The 20149-nt window shown below is 43.0% G+C and overlaps 1 long non-coding RNA gene across 1 annotated transcript; it reads left to right on the top strand.

The window, feature by feature from the left end:
* Positions 1-13721: 13721 nt before the first annotated feature.
* Positions 13722-16499, top strand: LOC145950343 (uncharacterized). Its single transcript, XR_014428358.1, has 2 exons — positions 13722-14926; positions 16303-16499. It is a non-coding gene; the product is annotated as an uncharacterized LOC145950343 (long non-coding RNA).
* The last annotated feature ends 3650 nt before the right edge of the window (positions 16500-20149 follow it).

Here is a 20149-nt window from a genome sequence, read left to right as displayed (position 1 = left end):
TCACACTTTTGGCACCACCTTGGCTACACAAGTGTGACACCGAAATGCAACCCTAAATACATACTAAATTCAATCTAATGTGCATTTAGCTCCACATGACCGGTTATGCACATGTGACACAAGGTTTGAATTCAAATTTGAATTTGAATTCAAATCTTGGCGCAACATGTGACCTATCATGTGGCGCCAAGTGTCTCCTCCTATTTTCGGTGCATTATATGTTCCCTCCTAACACATTTTGTATTCACTTTGAACCTTATATGAAATTTGAGAGCCAAGAGCCGAATTTCCTTTTCAAAGTCCTCTTGAGAATTCATCTCTAAAACCTAGGGAGTTCATCTTCTTCCTTCTCTTTGCAGTGAGTCTTCCATTGATCTTTGAGCTTGGATGCTTCCATCCAAGGCTTGAACCTTCATCCATCCGTGTTCCTTCATCAATTAAGTTCCATTTCATTCGGTGATATCTCCTTGAAGAGGATCCGTGGCTAGGAGGAGCTAAGGAGAAGAACATTCATCACTTCTCACTACTTCTTCCATCATCTTTTGAGCCTAATCTTGCAAGAATGTGTTGAAGAGTAAATTGTGAAACATTATGTTGAGGGAAGTTAGGTTGGCCTGGCAGAGAAATTTGAGTAGATGAGTGTCTACTATGTCTTTGGTGATGGTTGCCTCCTAGTCACCCTTGTTGGCTTCTCGTTCCTCCTTACAACCTGAGTCTATTACAATGGTCAAATGATTGATGTAAATAATATTTTGGTCTGCTTGGCTAGTGATGGAAAAGGCATAGCCAAGGGATCCACCACGAGGGCCATGGTTAGAAAGATGCAGGAGGATTGGGTTAGTGCTACGGTTAGTAGGCCTAAGCTACTCTTGAGTTGGCTTTTACCTAAAGCCCATCTAATGTAGGATTTGAGGCCTTACCAAGGCTTGTAATTTCTTTGGGCCTTATATTTTGGCCAAGTAGTGTATGTTTTATTTGGGCTATGTATTTAGGCCATTAGATAGGATAGAAGCCTAGCTAGAAATGTGGTATTACATTTAAATGTAACCTATGAATCATTTATAATGCATTTGATGCACCATGTGACCGACCAAGGGTGGTGCACATGACATGCTTCAAATTAAACTCCAAATGCTTCTCAAAATACATCTAAATGCAACCATCACATATCTAAGATGCAAGAGCACATGGTAGCACATGGGTGAGATGGGTTTCTAGACCAAATTTGATTTTTGAATTCAAATTTAGCACCTAGAGTTTACGTAAACCACACCATGGTTTAACTTAACTCCAGGTCTAACCTAGCTTCTCTTAGATGCTACTAACCTATATATAAGGCTTCCTATACGTGTAAACCCTTTACTTTGGATTATATGTGAGTTTCATTTTCAAAAATTCTCTCGCAAAATTTGGAGCCAAGGGAGCTTGAGGAAACTATCCTCCTTAAGAATCTTCAACAGGGAAACCTTCCTTGTATATTTTGCCTTTGTTCTTCCTTTTGAAAGGGAGATTTGTGCGTGCTTCCTATCACTTGTTCATCAATCTCATTTGGTCTTGGAGCTTGGAAGAACCTCAAGGTGACGTGTAGACTTTGGAGTTCCAGAAGAGTGGATTTGTCAATAAATTCACTTATGAATTCCATCTTTTTTGGTATCCAGAGTCATGGTTTCTTCTTGAGATTTAAGTGTTTCTTTCCAATCCTTTTAATGTCGATTTGATCCGTGATTGTCTAGAGTGTGCTTCTTTAATTAGATCTAATTTTTGTAAAATTTTTGATAGATAAAAAGTTGTCTTGAAAACAATTGGTTCATAAAATCTTTTGATATAGTAATCTTGAACCAAGCTTGTTGTGCTTTAGGTTTCTATACTATGCGTGCTTGCGTTTTGTTATTTTGAGTCTTGATTCAATTTGTGATTTGGTCATTTTGATCATTAGTAGGTAGATTTTGAATTTTGAATCTTATATGTGTGTCTAGAGTCATGTGTGGTCCTTATGTCTCTTAAATTCCTAAGTTTTGCTTATTTTGAAATTGAAATTTGAATTTTATTTTGGTTTGGTCAAATCAAATGAATGATTGACTACTTTTATTTTTCAAATTTGAGTTCATGATTCATTATTAAATCATTGGTGAATTCTTTATAGTTAAGTTTCCTTTGTGTTGAGTTTTTTTCTTTCAAATTACACATCATTTTTTACTCCAAAGAAATTGACATAAAAATTTTGAATTTGAATTTTGGTGCATGAATGTCATTTAAAATTCAAACTTGAATTAGCACATGCATTCACAAGGAGAAGTGATAAATTCACGAATCTAAGGAAAAGATTCCAAAGGCATGCACCTAATTTGAAATTCAATTTTGAAGTTGCATTCAAATTGTTTGGTTTAGCTTATCATACGGCCGAAAACTGCAACAATATAAAGGAAAATTAACTTCTCAAAATTTGAAACAAGAAAGTGAAAAGAAATTTGAGTCAAAAAAAGTATATATACATGTGACATAGAAAAAGCCAAGAAGAGTAAATATGAAAAGAAATTGGAGTAAGCCACATGATATGGTCCTATGCAACTATGAGTCATGAAATTTCTAACTAGTATTCTTTATTTTAGTTTTCTTCATCTAATCTATAATCAATCTAGGACTGTAGACCCCTAAAATTGTCCGGGTCGGAAATAAAGCTAGAAGGCTCTCAAAGACTGAAGGAAGATCAGCCAGAAGGACTCCTGGAAGGCCCTAGGAGGGTTCTCTGTAGGTCTAGAGGTCTTAGGATAGCAAAAATAAGAAAAGTGGGAGGAATGAAGCTCAATACGGCCTCCCAGAGGTTCACTACGGCCGTATTGAGTATTTTGAACTGCAATACGGCCGCGGCGAACTCAGTACGCCCGTATTGAAGTCTTTGAACTTCAATACGGCCGTACTGAATTCAATACGGCCGTATTGAAGTTCAAAAACTTCAATACGCCCGTATTGACCCCAGGGGCCGTACTGCGCCTCATTCCTATAAATATGACGTCAATTTGACGTCATTTGACACTTTTACACTGAGTTTTAACCCTCTTCTTGAGGATTCTGGGTTTTTTTGAGCAGTGCTCTGCCTGGAAATCACTCGGAGAGTTGATCCGACGAAGTTTTTGAGTTCTGAGCATTTTGCTTGAGTCTCGAACTAAGTCGAAGGGAAATCCATCGGATTTCCAAAGTCAAAAATTTTATAGGAGGGAGCGAGCGGTCTTGTAGAGGGAGGGAACGCCAAAACGCTTCCCAATTTCTGTCAAGATATATAAGAAAGCACGCTTCAAAGGTTTATCTCTTTAAAGTCCCTTCTTTTACCGCTTTCTGTGTGTACATATTTAAACTGTCATCATGTAGATAGTTAATTTGTAATTGCTTAGAATAAATAGGGGTAATTTAGTAATTTCACACTATTATTTTTAGAAATAATCTGTCATAGGGAACCCGAAAGGGGCGCTGTGGGGTGCTAACACCTTCCCCACGCGTAACCGACTCCCTTACCCGACTCTGGTTGTAATGGCCGAAGTCGATTTTTGAATCGATTGCCTTAAACCTCTTTTTCCAATGTTTTGAGTAAAACATTGGTGGCGACTCCATGAACCCTTTTACTACGAAAACCACTAATCCATGGAGGGTCCCGCTTGGGATTAACATGGATTGGTGAGACATTTAATAAATAAATTGGATAAGATCGACAAGGTCTCAGTTTGAGAACAAGTCGTTCTAATAATCCAATACATTTTCAAAACTAAAATAAAAGCGAGCTCGACCGTCTTCGCGACCGCCGAGGCCTGTTTGGGCCGGTGGCGACAGATGGCGACTTCACTGGGGAAGCTTCGAGAGTCAGTCCCATTTAGTGACAGATTGTTTTTAACAAATAATAGTTAAAAATTACTTCGTTACCCCTTGCTTGTATGATAACATGATTTATTATATGGCTTTAAATAACTGTTGTATGTTTAAATTCCGCAATTGTTTGAAATACAAACTGTACACAAACCTTTGCACACAACAGTTCCCTCTATACCCGGGGGCATGAGTGATTAACCATAGGGAGTGGATGTTAGTACGGCCGGTTGTCGAATGGGTCTATAGGTGCCCGTAGACCGTTGTCGGAAAACATCACTCAAGGTGATAACCATGAACTTGAGTCCGACGGTGCGTTGGAGCTTTCCATCGACCTACGATGAGAGGAATTGGGTCCCTATAATGGGGGCACCTTGGGGGCCTCAGACCGGTGAGAACAGTTAGAACCACCTTGAATATGCACTTTTTTGCAGGATACCCCTACCTCGTGATTCGCTCGTGACTGTTCGTGGATGAGTGAATTGTTTGTGCATTGACTATGTGACATTGTATGAGCATACATTGCATTTCTTTAAACATACAACATTCCTTTTTAAAATAAGAATAAATAGGAATAAGAATCTTCCATTGCATGGTGTTAACATCTACCTTCATCACATTCATGTAGGTAGTTTCCCTTTTCACCCAAAAAAAATAATAAATAAAAATACCCAAAAAGAAAAGAAAAATGATATTTACCCAAAACCAAGCAATATCATGCATCATCTTAGGGACATCCTAAAAACATGATAATGTTTAGTTGAATAAACACAATGCATGCATATTCATCGCCATCATCTCATATCATGCATTCTTATCAAAGATCATGGAGGGATCTAGGTTTGCATTTCATACATCCCTCCTAGTAATTCATTAATAAACATTAATAAAAAGAAAGAAATAATCGATGCGTATGTTCAAGATGGATCGCACGCCATTTGTTATTAAGCGTAAGCCAACAACCGCGCCAAGCGAGCGCACATCAACTCCGTTGTTGGTAATCAAGACAGACAAAGGGGAAGGTCCGACACCGTTAAGGATCATCGCTCCAAGGCCTTTCCCCTATGAATCAAATAAGGCTGTGCCATGGATATACGACATCCATTCTTCTGCCGACAGCGATATCTCCAACATCGCTGGACTTGGGGGCATGACTAGGAGTGGCAGGATCTACACTCCCGAAGATCTTCACGATAAAGCTCCCAAGAATAAAGAAAAAGGAAAAGATAAAACCGAGGAAAAAGAATCCGAGGAGGAGACTGATGAGCTGTTAAAATTCATCAGACAGAGCGAGTACTCCATTGTGGATCAACTTCACAAGACACCAGCGAAGATCACTTTGTTGTCGTTGATCCTAAGCTCCGAACCGCATCGGCAAGCTCTGTTGAAAGTCTTGAACGAGGCGTATGTATCACACACCATATCCCAAGACAAATTTGAGGGGATTGTTAGTCACATCACGGCTAATGATCACCTCACCTTCACAGATGAAGAGATCCCCACCGAGGGACCGCACCATAACAAGCCCTTGCACATCTCTGTAAAGTGCAAGGAGTATCACATCGCGAAGGTCTTGGTGGATAATGGATCTTCCTTGAACGTGATGCCAAAAAGAACGTTCGATCAGATGGCAATCAAGGGAGTCCAAATGCGCCCAAGCAACATGATCGTTCGAGCTTTCGACGGCTCTAAAAGAGAAGTGGTGGGAGAAGTCAGTCTTCCAATCCAAATCGGACCCACTATCTTTAACGTCGAATTTCAAATAATGGACATTACTCCTGCATACAGCTGTCTCCTCGGCCGACCTTGGATTCATGATGCGAAAGCTGTACCCTCTACGCTCCACCAGAAAGTCAAGTTCATCGTGGGTGACAAACTGGTGACTGTACAAGCTGAAGATGACATACTCATCAGCAAGCCATCCAACATACCTTATGTGGATGCAGCAGAGGAAGCTTTGGAAACCGCCTTCCAAGCATTGGAAAGTGCCAATGTTGAAACGTTTCCCCGAGAAATGAAGAAGGTAGCCCATATGCTCACTAAGAACGGATACTTGCCAGGACAAGGATTAGGCAAGGACTCCCAAGGAATCCCGGAGCTACCCATTATCAAGGATAATCCGGGGAAACAAGGGTTAGGATACAACCCCGTTAAAGATCAAAGAACGAAGAGGAATCAAGATCCTTCTCGACGTTCTTTAAGCCAGATCTTTAGGAAGGCTGGTTCACAAATATCAAGGCCGGCTGTCGTCATCAAGTGTTTTTCTCCTTCCGATAGGGATGTGTAAACCTGATGATTATTAGAGATTACTCCTCGGGGACAGCCCGACCCCCGAGCCTCGATAGGGCACATGTTTTCCACTATGACTATAATAAAATCATTCTTTCTTATTGCTTCTTTTCTTGCTTGCAATAAAATTCTAAACCACATTATTTAACCCTGTTTGAATGAACATAAGTGAGGTTAAAATCGTCTTAATAATCAATAAACCCACATCATTTTGTGTGGAAGTGTGCACGACAACTTGGAGCACCTTTCCTTGGCCTCAATAAGTGCCGTCATGGATAAAAAGAAATCCATTCAGGACAAAAATCCTAAAAAACAAAAAGCTCGGCAGGAAACCCAAAAAGGGGACTGCGCAAAAATAAGAGCAAAAGACCCACTAGGAATCCCACGAAAGGGTGACCTAGGCAAAAATTAGGGTTACAAAATAATAAACAAAAAGAAAAAGCCCGCTAAGACACCACAAATGGGTGTTTTAGGCAAAAGTAAGGGCCATCAAAAAGAAAAAGAATAATAATAAATCCATGATGGTACCATCAATCGAATTCAACAAGGGGGGCTCAAGAAAAGCTATCCAAGTTGTCAAAGCACAATCATTAATAACAAAGATGTGCTTAACTTGATAAGTGTTTAATCAAACTAACCTAAACACTTGAGCCTACCATTGGCCAGCCATTCTTTCAAAATCCATTTTTCGAAAATAAAATAATCCCCTCTAAAACACAAACTTTTGAAAACATATATCCTTTCCTTCTCTTCTCCCTTGTCCCAAAGATTTTTGAATAATCTAAGTGGAAACATGGAGATATAGTGGTCAATAGGAGGGTTGACACATCTTCTAAAGGAAGGGAGAATCATTTGGTTGATAACACCAAAAATCAAATACGCATCGTTCCTCGGTTACAGAAATCGGCAAAGCACAGTCTGTCTGGAGGAATGGCAAGATCCAAACAAAGAACGCATCGATTAATTCTTTTGAAAAACTGAATCAAATAGAATTAGGTGCATCTCATTTGCATACATGCATACAGATGATAGGTGTACTAGAAGATCACTTATTCTCTGTTTATATTTAAAAAAAAAAAAAAAAAAATCAAAAATCAAAAATCAAAAATCAGAAAAATCCAATACGCCCGTATTGGTATTAATACGGTCGTATTGGAGTTAACGTTAAGTACAACGTTTCAACTCCAATACGGGCGTATTAAAATCCAGTACGCCCGTACTGAACCCCAATACGGTCGTATTGAATCCAATACGGTCCATATTGATTGTAAACTTTGTACATCAATGGAAAGGCCAATACGGCCGTATTGAATCCAATACGGGCCGTATTGGCGGAATTTTGCCTATAAATAAGACCTCCCCTCCCTCATTTTGCATACCTTTCTTCATTCTCCACATTCCTTGCTTGTGAGTGCATTCCTACAAACATTATCAGAAATGGCAGAATCTTCTCGCAAAAGGCAGAGAGCCCCGGCCAGACGTGTAATGACAGATCGACACCGGGACCGGCTACAGCTTATAGAGACGTTCACCATCGAGCCGTCAAGGGTGCTCGACTTTGAGCTTCTCCGAGCAGTGGGCTTGGAGAATGATGTCAGGAGCTACTTCGACGCCATAGGATGGGGATTTCTCCTTAATCCACCATCCCAGCTATATTTGACGGCCACGAAGGAGTTCTTGGCTACAGTCGGCGTCACGGAGTCGACTAACAGCTATGGGGAGGATGTTTGCGCGGTGGATTTCTGGATGAATGAAGGATACCGCTCGCTGACGTTGGACGAGTTCAACGTCCAGGCAGGTTTTTTCAGCCGCACTGATCAGCTGGCATTCCGAGATGCCATATGCGAGTGGCCTGATCAGTGGACTCCGGTTGAGATGTGGAGTTTGCTCACTGGCCGACGGGATCATCATTCAGGGGTGAAGGGCTCCCGGCTCCCGACTGCTCTTAGGATCTGTCACAAGATCCTCACCAGTACTATTCATGGCAGGTCCAAGAGTCCGGAGTCGATTACACGGCCGGATCTGCTGGCCTTATATTGCATGGCCACCGGCCGGAAGGCCAATCCTGGATATTTCTTCCTCGAGCACGTGAAGAAGCTTGGGGTACGAGAGGGAGGAGAGTCCAGACAGGGGTACATCTTGGTTGCCCCACTCCTCTCACAGCTGGCGGAGACATGGGGATGTCCCGATGGTGCAGAGCCAGGGGCATTGGCGCCGAAGCTGATTGGTGCCTCCACCCTGATTAACATGAAGATCATCGCTAGATCGCCAGGAGGGGGGTTTGTGCGAGTAGATGGCCTCGAGACCTTCGACGACCTCCTCAACAACCTCGACTTTGAGGGAGGCGACGCCCCGCAGCCAGAGGCTAGCACATCACGGTCGGACAGGGGATACTTTGACGCCCGCTTCGACACACTGCAGCAAAGCATTGACACGCGATTCGATGCTTTTCAGCAGAGCATCGACACGCGATTCGATGCTTTTCAGCATAGTGTCGGTACATGGCAGCAGAGTACCGATACTCGACTAGACAGCTTGGTGCAGGGGTTCGACAACCTCTCAGTCTGGCTCCATAGCCACTACCCCACTCCTCCTCAGGATCCGCCGGCCGATGAGTGAAGATCGGATTGCTTCCTTTAATTTTTATGTATTTAGTTTGTTTGGGCTGTGTCCCATCTTTTGATTTCTTTTGATTTCTCTCGTACAAACTTATTTTCTATTTAATGAAAATTTCCACTGTTTGATTTTAAATTCTCTAGCAATTTAAATTCTGTACAGCAAAAGCCAAAAACATAAAAAAGGCAAAATACAGAAAAAGCCAAATCAGAAGAAAAGGCAAAATACAGAAAAAGCCGAAAATGAAAAAAGGCAAGGATATAGAAAATCCAACAAACAGATTGCACAGAATAACTGAGCCTGGAGAGGCTTGCCGAAATAATACTCCCGCAGAATAACCGAGCCTGGAGAGGATTGCCAAAACAATACTCATCAGTTTGTACAGAATAACTGAGCCTGGAGAGGCTTGCCGAAACAATACTCCTCAGTAAACAGAATAATTGAGCCTGGAGAGGCTCGCAGAAATAATACTCCCCAGAGGGAACCTCAACTCATGCTCTTGGATTCAAAATCCCCAGCAAGAGCTATCAAGCAAGATCGTCAAAATCTCCAATGGAAGTATGATCATCCAAACAGTATATTCAAGTCAAAGGACTTTAAAACTTCTTCAGTGGAAGATAACTCTCCGACTCAAGCGTTGAGTGAGACTAAGCCTGCAGAGGCTTCCTAAATAATACTCTGGGATACACAAGGTCCCCAAATCCCCAATCGCCTACTCAAGAGGCATCCCTACAAAAGGAGAAAAAATAAAAAAATCTCAATAAATATTCCCCAAGCGGAATGCGGCATCCAGCCAAGCACCGAACATCAAGATTATCTGCCTAACAGAAGAGGCCAGTCAAGAAATGAATGACAGAATTCCCTAGTGGATAATAGCCTACACAGAGGCTACAAAATCAGAAAATTGAAAAGAGTCACCCGAATAAGGACAACCGGGATACTCCACCAACGTCAAAGGACGTCAGCCAAACATAGGCATCGCTCAACTCAAAGAGAGAGCATCTGTGTCCACACCCCAAGGATTCAGAAATTCCCCATGGGTACCAACAATGCAATGCAAGTTGGGGCACAGGAACCTATGAATGACTGCACATCCCCTAGACGGATCCCTGCGTTATCCAGCCCTCAGCGGCACAAAATCAGAAAAAACTGTCGAAGCAGCATAGTGGACTGTGGAGACAAAAATCATCTCAAATCCCTGGAGAGGGTAAACTCGCATTGCCGAAGTGATCAGAAGACACGGACGCAATCCCTGGAGAGGGTAAACTCGCATTGCCGAAGTGATCAGAAGACACGGACGCAGTCCCTGGAGAGGGTAAACTCACCTGCCGATGTTAAGACGCAGACCCTGGAGAGGGCAAACTCAACTGCCAAATGTTAAGCGGCAGAGCCTGGAGAGGCGGTACTCAATCATCAGGGTGATGTTAACACACTGGTGTCTAGCTTCCGGCTCAGGCGTCGAGTGAGGCTAGGTCTGGAGAGACGGTACTCAACCATCAGCGTCATCAGAGGTGCGTTGGTGTCCAACTTCCGGCTCGGGCGGCGAGTGAGGTTGGGCCTGGAGAGGCAATACTTAATCATCAGTGTGATGTTAACACATTGGTGTCTAGCTTCCGGCTCGGGCGTCGAGTGAGGCTAGGTCTGGAGAGACGGTACTCAATCACCAGCGTCGCCAGAGGCACGTCGGTGTTCAACTTCCGGCTCGGGCGTCGAGTGAAGTTGACCCTGGAGAGGGCAAACTCAACTGCCAAATGTTAAGCGGCAGAGCCTGGAGAGGCGGTACTCAATCATCAGGGTGATGTTAACACACTGGTGTCTAGCTTCCGGCTCGGGCGTCGAGTGAGGCTAGGTCTGGAGAGACGGTACTCAACCATCAGCGTCATCAGAGGTGCGTTGGTGTCCAACTTCCGGCTCGGGCCGCGAGTGAGGTTGGGCCTGGAGAGGCAATACTTAATCATCAGTGTGATGTTAACACATTGGTGTCTAGCTTCCGGCTCGGGCGTCGAGTGAGGCTAGGTCTGGAGAGACGGTACTCAATCACCAGCGTCGCCAGAGGCACGTCGGTGTTCAACTTCCGGCTCGGGCGTCGAGTGAAGTTGACCCTGGAGAGGGTAAACTCAGCTGCCGAGGATGTCAGAAGCGCCGAGGTATGCACTCACCTGGAGAGGCTACTCAACAATTTTCCACCGGAAGACATTACAAGTCAGAAGGTCGGCACATCACCCGGACAATTGGGTCAACTCCTTTACTTGTCAGCCGGTACACCAAAAGGCCGTCCGACTAAGTAAAGGGGGGGCAGCTGTAGACCCCTAAAATTGTCCGGGTCGGAAATAAAGCTAGAAGGCTCTCAAAGACTGAAGGAAGATCAGCCAGAAGGACTCCTGGAAGGCCCTAGGAGGGTTCTCTGTAGGTCTAGAGGTCTTAGGATAGCAAAAATAAGAAAAGTGGGAGGAATGAAGCTCAATACGGCCTCCCAGAGGTTCACTACGGCCGTATTGAGTATTTTGAACTGCAATACGGCCGCGGCGAACTCAGTACGCCCGTATTGAAGTCTTTGAACTTCAATACGGCCGTACTGAATTCAATACGGCCGTATTGAAGTTCAAAAACTTCAATACGCCCGTATTGACCCCAGGGGCCGTACTGCGCCTCATTCCTATAAATATGACGTCAATTTGACGTCATTTGACACTTTTACACTGAGTTTTAACCCTCTTCTTGAGGATTCTGGGTTTTTTTGAGCAGTGCTCTGCCTGGAAATCACTCGGAGAGTTGATCCGACGAAGTTTTTGAGTTCTGAGCATTTTGCTTGAGTCTCGAACTAAGTCGAAGGGAAATCCATCGGATTTCCAAAGTCAAAAATTTTATAGGAGGGAGCGAGCGGTCTTGTAGAGGGAGGGAACGCCAAAACGCTTCCCAATTTCTGTCAAGATATATAAGAAAGCACGCTTCAAAGGTTTATCTCTTTAAAGTCCCTTCTTTTACCGCTTTCTGTGTGTACATATTTAAACTGTCATCATGTAGATAGTTAATTTGTAATTGCTTAGAATAAATAGGGGTAATTTAGTAATTTCACACTATTATTTTTAGAAATAATCTGTCATAGGGAACCCGAAAGGGGCGCTGTGGGGTGCTAACACCTTCCCCACGCGTAACCGACTCCCTTACCCGACTCTGGTTGTAATGGCCGAAGTCGATTTTTGAATCGATTGCCTTAAACCTCTTTTTCCAATGTTTTGAGTAAAACATTGGTGGCGACTCCATGAACCCTTTTACTACGAAAACCACTAATCCATGGAGGGTCCCGCTTGGGATTAACATGGATTGGTGAGACATTTAATAAATAAATTGGATAAGATCGACAAGGTCTCAGTTTGAGAACAAGTCGTTCTAATAATCCAATACATTTTCAAAACTAAAATAAAAGCGAGCTCGACCGTCTTCGCGACCGCCGAGGCCCGTTTGGGCCGGTGGCGACAAGGACTATTCCTTTTGAGTTCCATCTTGAAATTTGCTTTAATTTTAGTTTGTCTACTTAATTGAAATTCTTTAAAGTTTGTCAAGTTAAATCCATTTGGTTTAGCACTTCTAATTGAGTACTTTTGTTGTTTGTCTTTAAAAATTTCTAGTGTTCTTTGGTGCACTTAATATCTTTCTTTTAAAAGGTGTACAAAGCATGATACACAAGGTAGCATCTTAGGTTGTTGTATGAAGGCCTAGAAGGTATGATTCCTTTGGTGATCTTGGCTTTGGAGAAGGAATTGTCAAAATCAAGAGCAATCTACCTAAACAATTGACTTCAAGAGTGAAAACAACACCTCAAGAGTGGAGAGAAATAGTGAAAAGGCTAACCATTTGTTGCTCATTGTGCAAGAAATTCAATTAAGAAGAAAGAATCAATAATAAATTGAGAGACATAATTATCTATTACAAAACTATTTTGTCACAAAATTCGTCTCTAATTATGTTGCTAACAGAAGCAGATTTATTGTTTTATTTGTTTTAGTTTCTCAATTTTCCATTGTTGTAAACTAGCCTTTGGGGTATCTTGGGAAGCCTTTGGTATTATCCCATTTCCCCTAGTGTAGCTATAGTGTTTCCTTTTAGACTTGTAGAAGTAGCTTGAAAATTTTATATGTTCTTTAAGCTTTGTAGACCCCTAAAATTGCCCGGGTCGGAAATAAAGCTTGAAGACTCTCGAAGACTGAAGAAAGATCAGCCAGAAGGACTCCTGGAAGGCCCTAGGAGGGTTCTCTGTAGGTCTAGAGGTCTTAGAATAGCTCAAAATAAGAAAGTGGAGGGAATGAAGCCCAATACGGCCGTACTGAACTTAATACGGCCGTATCGAAGCTTCAATACGGCCGCAGTGAACTCAATACGGCCGTATTGAAGTTTCTGAAACTTCAATACGGCCGTACTGAAATCAATACGGCCGTATTGAAGCTTCAATACAGCCGCAGTGAACTCAATACGGCCGTATTGAAATTTCTGAATTTCAATACGGCCGTATTGAACTCAATACGGCCGTATTGAAGTTCAAAAATTTCAATACGGCCGTATTGGCTCCAGGGCCCGTATTGGGCCTGTTCCCTATAAATATGACGTCAATTGGACGTCATTGAACACTTTCATACTGAGTTTTGACTCCCTCCTTGAGTATTCTGGGGTTTTTGAGCAGTGTTCTGCCCTAGAAATCTCTCTGGGAGTCGATCCGACGAAGTTCTGGAATTCCGAGCACTTAGCTTGGAGATTCGAACCTAGTCGAAGGGAAATCCTCCGGATTTCCGTAGTTAAAAGTTTTTAGGAAGGAGCGAGCGAGCTTGTAGAGCGAGGGAACGCCAAAAAGCTTCCCAGTTTTACGAAATATATAAAAGCACGCTTCAAGAGGTTTCTTCTTAAATCCTTCCTTTTACTGCTTTCTGTGTGCATATTTAAACTGTCATCATGTAGATAGTTAATTTATAATCGCTTATAATAAATAGGGGTAATTTAGTAATTTTACGCTATTATTTTAGAAATAATCTGTCATAGGGAACCCGAAAGGGGCGCTGTGGGGTGCTAACACCTTCCCCACGCGTAACCGACTCCCTTACCCGACTCTGGTTGTAATGGCCAAAGTTGATTTATAAAATCAATTGCCTTATCCCTTTTTCCAATGTTTTGAGCAAAACATTGGTGGCGACTCCACGAACCCTCCTTTTGCGAAAACCACTAATCCATGGAGGGTCCCGCTTGGGATTAATATGGATTGGTGAGACTTTTAATAAATAAATTGGATAAGATCGACAAGGTCTCAGTTTGAGAACAAGTCGTTCTAATAATCCAATACATTTTCAAAACTAAAATAAAAGCGAGCTCGACCGTCTTCGCGACCGCCGAGGCCCGTTTGGGCCGGTGGCGACAGATGGCGACTCCACTGGGGAAGCTTCGAGAGTCAGTCCCATTTAGTGACAGATTATTTTTAACAAATAATAGTTAAAATTACTTCATTACCCCTTGCTTTTATGATAACATGCTTTATATATTTGGCTTTAAATAACTGTTGTTTGTTTAAATTTCCGCAATTGTTTGAAATAAATTACACACAAACCTTTGCACACAACAGTTCCCTCTATACCCGGGGGCATGAGTGGTAATCCATAGGGAGTGGATGTTAGTACGGCCGGTTGAATGGGTCTATAGGAGCCTACGAGACCGTTGTCGGAAAAACATCACTCAAGGTGATAACCATGAACTCGAGTCCGACAGTGCGTTGGAACTTTCCATCGACTTACGACGAGAGGAATTGGGTCCCTATAATGGGGGCACCTTGGGGGCCTTTGACCAAGTGAGAACAGTTAGATCCTCCTTGAATATGCACTTTTCTGCAGGAGACCCCTACCTCGTGTGAGGCCCCAGATTTTTATTTTTTTTCTCTTTCTTTCTTCCCCTGGACCCTCACCACTCTCACTTGCTTTCTCTTTTGGGCACATAGTGGTTGATCTTTCTTTTTCTCTCAAATCTTAATCTTATTCAAATCCCTTTTTCTAGCTAAATCCATGAGTGATTCTGAAGACCCTTCTTTGCAAGCTGCTGGAAACCAAGGGTAGCATACCGTGTGTGGAGTTCTCTTCCTCTTCTTCCCTTCCATACTCGTCTTCCCGGAGCTTGGGGTTTTTGAGCCAAGGTAAGGGAAGTTAGTTGTTTGTGATGGATTGTTTAGAAATGAGCTAAAAACTCACTTGATGACTGATTATTGTGGATTGATGGTGAGGTTTGATGAAATTCCATTTTATGGGGTTTGATGAAAATTTGGGGATTTTGATGATTGATGCATGTATGTTGTAATTGTTGATGTTTTTGAGTTGTAGGTGGTTGGTAGATCATGTTTTGGGGGTAAACATTGATGGATTATAGTTGGAAAATGTAAAGGGAAGCCATGGAAGTGTAGAATTTCTGCACTTGGTGCTGAAACGAAAAAGGAAGCCCAGGAGAAAATGAGCTGGCAGAGAGTTACAGCTAAAGCGCTGGATTTAGCGCTGCAGCGGTGGGCCTAGATGACCGAATTTGGTCTTGAGGTCTTCATGAAAGTTGTAGCCCTGGATGTTAGATTTCCAATGGAGTTGGAATCACCCAAAAAGGAGGTCTAGAACTCTAGATATGGCAGTTTTAGTGAAGAGAGGTCAGGCTGCCAGCATTGGTTATAGCTGTTTCGGTTTTTATAATTTTTCACAAGGTAGATGAAATAATTTGGACTCGATGTCTTCATGAGAATTGTAGAACATCTTCTTATCTTTCATATGAGATAAGGATGAGTATGATAGGAGTACTATAACTCCATATATGTCTGTTTTAGTGAAGAGGGGTCAAGCTGCCAGTATTCCTTATAGTTGTTTCAGTTTTTATCATTTTTAACATGGTAGATGAAGGAATTAGGATTTGGTGTCTTCATAAGAGTTATAGGAAATCTTCTTATCTTTAATATGAGATAAGGATGAGCCTGATAGGAGCATTATAACTCCAGATATTCTATGATTAGTAATGGTTGTCACTTCACAATGAGTGATTAAAATATGTTGAAGGTTGTTTGGGATGTGTTATTTCATGAATATGTTGACTAATATTGATTAATGTTGTTGAGACGAGTTGAGTTGTATTAGTGGTACATTGTTGTAAGATGCTATTTTGAGCTGTACGGTTGTGTTGTGTTGTGTGTTAATATTGGTGGTTGTAGGCCGTAAGGCTGAGTTGTTGTAGGCCGAAAGGCTGAGTTGTTGTAGGCCGAAAGGCTGAGTTGTTGTACGCCGCAAGGCTGAGTTGTTGTAGGCCGAAAGGCTGAGTTGTTGTATGAGATCTCCGAGTTGATATGCACGACAACGCATTATATGAATATTGATGACCAGGTTGAAAAAAAAAAATCAATGGGATGTATGTTGATGAAGTGTTGATAGTTGTGGTTATTTATATTTCTTAAATTTTCTATGTTATTTCTTTTATACTAGCTTACCCTTTTGTTGTTTCCATGTGGTTGGACTGCAATGATCATACTATGTATGGGAGCAGAGCAGGGATAGGTGGTGTATCTGTAGCTGGAAGGTGGAGCTGAATCCTTTAGGATGTTTTGTTTGTTTTTCAGTCACTTGGCATAGTGACTTTTGATGAAATGTTTGTATTGTACGCCCTAACTCTAGTTGGATTGGAACATTCGTATATATTTATATTCTAGATCCTATATTTATATACTCGTTCTATTCTACCTAGTGTTTCCGGTGTGCTGTGGTTGTGAGTGTAGTGGCCTGTCGGGTCGTTACACTTTAATGGTATCAGAGCAGTTAGAGTCTAGTGGACACTCTTTGGGGTGGTCCCTTTAGGCTTTTTGCTGTGTTAGCTCTGTGCTGTGTTGTTTTGCTATGATGTCTTTTGTGCTAAAATTTCTGTGTTGAATTATTGTGCTGTCAATTAATGTATGGTTTAGTTATTGTTTATTAAAGATGTTGTTACCTTTGAAGAAGATGACTAGGACCAATGAGCAGATAGCCCGTGCCCTTGAGATGTTGAGCATGGCTATGCAGCAGCAAAATGCCTATTTTGCTAGGATGGAGGCTGAAAGAACTGCAGCTGGTGCATCAAGACCTGCAGGGTCACAGGAGAGCCGAGATCTTGCTGAGTTTAGGAAGTGTAACCCTCCGCAGTTTGCTGGAGATGGGGATTCAGAGGTAGCTGACCGCTGGATCCGTGAGTTGGAAAAGATCTTTACTGTTCTGGGATGTCCTCCAGAGAGGAGGATAGCATATGTTGTGTATATGCTTGTGGGAGAGGCTGAGCATTGGTGGAGAGGCACCTATCAGATGCTTGCTGCTAGAGGAGCCACAGTTGATTGGGAGTGCTTCCGAACGGTATTTATGGAGAAGTACTTTCCGGAAAGCGTGAGGCATGCCAAAGAGGCAGAGTTTATGCGACTGCATCAGGGAGGGATGACAGTTTTTGAGTATGCGATGAAATTCGAACACCTGGCCCGTTTTTATTCGCAAAGTATGCCTGAGGCTTGGAAATGCAGGAAATTTGCTAATGGTTTGAGATATGAGCTGAAGAGGATGGTGGTGCCTATGGCCATCACAGAGTTTCCTGCCTTGGTAGAGAAGGCAAGGGTGGTAGAGCAATTGGAGGGTGGTAATCGTATTGTGAGGACTGCAGGTGGGCCATCTGGGTCCAAGAAGGGTGAGAGTCAGAGGAAGCCATATGATAGGCCCCAATCACAACAAGGGGGTTCTTTCATTAGGCAATCTGCCGAGGCTACCAGAGGAGGGGGACAGAGTGGAAGTGTTGCCCTTAGATGTTACAGGTGTGGTGGACCCCATTTGATCAAGGATTGTCCCCACACTGAGAGCAAATGTTTCAGATGTCAGCAGATGGGCCATGTGTCTTTCAACTGTCCCACCAGGAGTAGACCAGAGACGAGTACTCAAAGGAGTGATGCACAGAGAGTTGATACTCAGAAGAATAGTGTACAGAGGACTGAGACTCAGAGGGGTGACAAACCCACTACAGCCGGTAGAGTATTTGCTTTAACGGGTACTGAGGCTTCGACTTCTTCTGACTTAGTGAAGGGGAAGGGCAAGGCTGCTGGTAAGGATGTAATGCTTTTGTTTGATTCTGGGGCTTCCCATTCTTTTATTTCCTATGCCTGTGTTGCTAGGTTGGGAGTGCCTGTGTGTGATTTAGGGTTAAGACTGCTAGTGTCGACGCCCGCTTCTGCTTCAGTAGTTGCTTCTGAATTGTGTGCTAGCTGCCCCATTGTTGTGAATGGGAAGAAATACAAGGTAAACTTGATTTGTTTGCCTTTAGTTGATATTGACATAATCTTAGGGATGGATTGGTTATCTGCCAATCGTATCATTATAGATTGTGCCAATAGGCGGTTGATCTTTCCTCAGGAGGAGGATGAGTTGTTGATTTCAGCTAGCCAAGCTGAATTATTGTGGAGGAATGGAGCAAAGTGTTGCCTCCTTCTTTCTATGATGAGTGTGGAGACTGAGAGGGTCATTTCTGAGATAGATGTGGTGAGAGACTTTGTTGAAGTGTTTCCTGATGAGGTGCCTGGGTTGCCTCCTGTTAGGGAGATAGAGTTTAGCATTGATCTAGTTCCAGATGCGGGGCCAGTGTCGGTGGCTCCCTATAGGATGGCTCCTGCCGAGCTGATTGAGTTGAAAGGTCAGTTGGAAGACTTATTGGAGAAGCAGTTGGTGCGGCCAAGCGTTTCACCGTGGGGTGCTCCTGTGTTGTTGGTGAAGAAGAAGGATGGGAGTAGTCGACTTTGTGTGGATTACCGGCAGTTGAACAAATTGACCATTAAGAACAAATATCCTCTGCCCCGGATAGATGACTTAATGGATCAGCTGAAGGGAGCATCAGTGTTTTCTAAGATTGATTTGAGGTCAGGCTATCACCAAATTAGGGTGAAGGAGGGTGACATACCGAAGACTGCTTTCAGGACTAGGTATGGTCACTATGAATATGTTGTGATGCCATTCGGTGTGACCAACGCTCCTGCAGTGTTCATGGATTACATGAATAGAATCTTCCGACCATTCTTGGATAAATACGTGGTGGTGTTCATAGATGATATCTTGATTTATTCAAGAACCTGGGAAGAGCATGAAGAGCACTTGAGGGTGGTGCTGGAGATTTTGAAGGCGAAGCAACTATATGCTAAGCTTTCAAAATGTGAGTTCTGGTTAAATGAAGTGAAATTCTTGGGCCATGTGATTTCGGCTGAGGGAATTGCTGTTGATCCGGCTAAGGTGGAGTCGGTGATACAGTGGGAGCGTCCAAGAACTGTCACTGACATTCGGAGCTTTGTGGGTTTGGCGGGTTACTATCGACGGTTCATTGAAGGATTCTCCAGGATAGTAGCGCCTCTAACCCAGTTGACGAGGAAGGAGCAGCCGTTCATTTGGACAGATGCCTGTGAGCAGAGTTTTGAGGAGTTGAAGAGAAGGTTGACTACTTCTCCTGTGTTGGTGTTGCCAAATTCTGGTGAGCCCTTTGATGTGTATTGTGATGCTTCTCACCAGGGTCTTGGGTGTGTGTTGATGCAACACGGGAAAGTAGTGGCCTACGCTTCAAGGCAACTGAAGAACCATGAGAGGAATTATCCCACTCATGACCTGGAATTGGCAGCGGTTGTTTTTGCCTTAAAGATATGGCGACACTATTTGTATGGTGCACGGTTTAGCGTCTTTAGTGATCATAAAAGTCTGAAGTATCTGTTTGATCAGAAGGAGCTAAACATGAGGCAGAGACGGTGGATGGAGTTTCTGAAGGACTATGACTTCCAGTTGATGTATCATCCTGGTAAGGCCAATGTTGTGGCGGACGCATTGAGTAGGAAATCCATCCACATGTCAAGTATGATGGTGAAGGAGTTGGAATTAATTGAGAAATTTATAGATTTGAACCTTGGGGTGGAGTTAGCTCAGGATCACATTAGTTGTGGGATGATCACCATAACTAATGAGTTCTTGAGGCAGGTTGGACTAAAACAGTTACAAGATGTGGAGTTGGTGAAGCTTCTTGGTTTGCTGGGTACTGAGAAGGCAATTGGTTTTGAACTAGGAGAAGATGGGATCTTGAGGTTTAAAGGCAGAATTTGCCTACCCCAGGATGCTGAACTGAAGAGAGCTGTGTTGGATGAAGGCCACAAGAGTAGACTTAGCATACACCCGGGTATGACTAAGATGTACCAAGACCTCAAGAAGATTTTCTGGTGGTCTGGTATGAAGAGGGAGATAGCTGAATATGTGGCGGCCTGTCTAACCTGTCAGAAGGCGAAGGTTGAGCATCAGAAGCCGAGTGGGTTGATGCAGCAGATTGAGATTCCAGAGTGGAAGTGGGATAGCATTACTATGGA

Source organism: Cajanus cajan, chromosome 1 (genome assembly GCF_000230855.2).
Source record: "Cajanus cajan strain Asha chromosome 1, NIPB_CcT2T_4, whole genome shotgun sequence".
NCBI classification, from domain to species: domain Eukaryota; kingdom Viridiplantae; phylum Streptophyta; class Magnoliopsida; order Fabales; family Fabaceae; genus Cajanus; species Cajanus cajan.
This window is presented reverse-complemented; position numbering and strand designations above follow the sequence as displayed.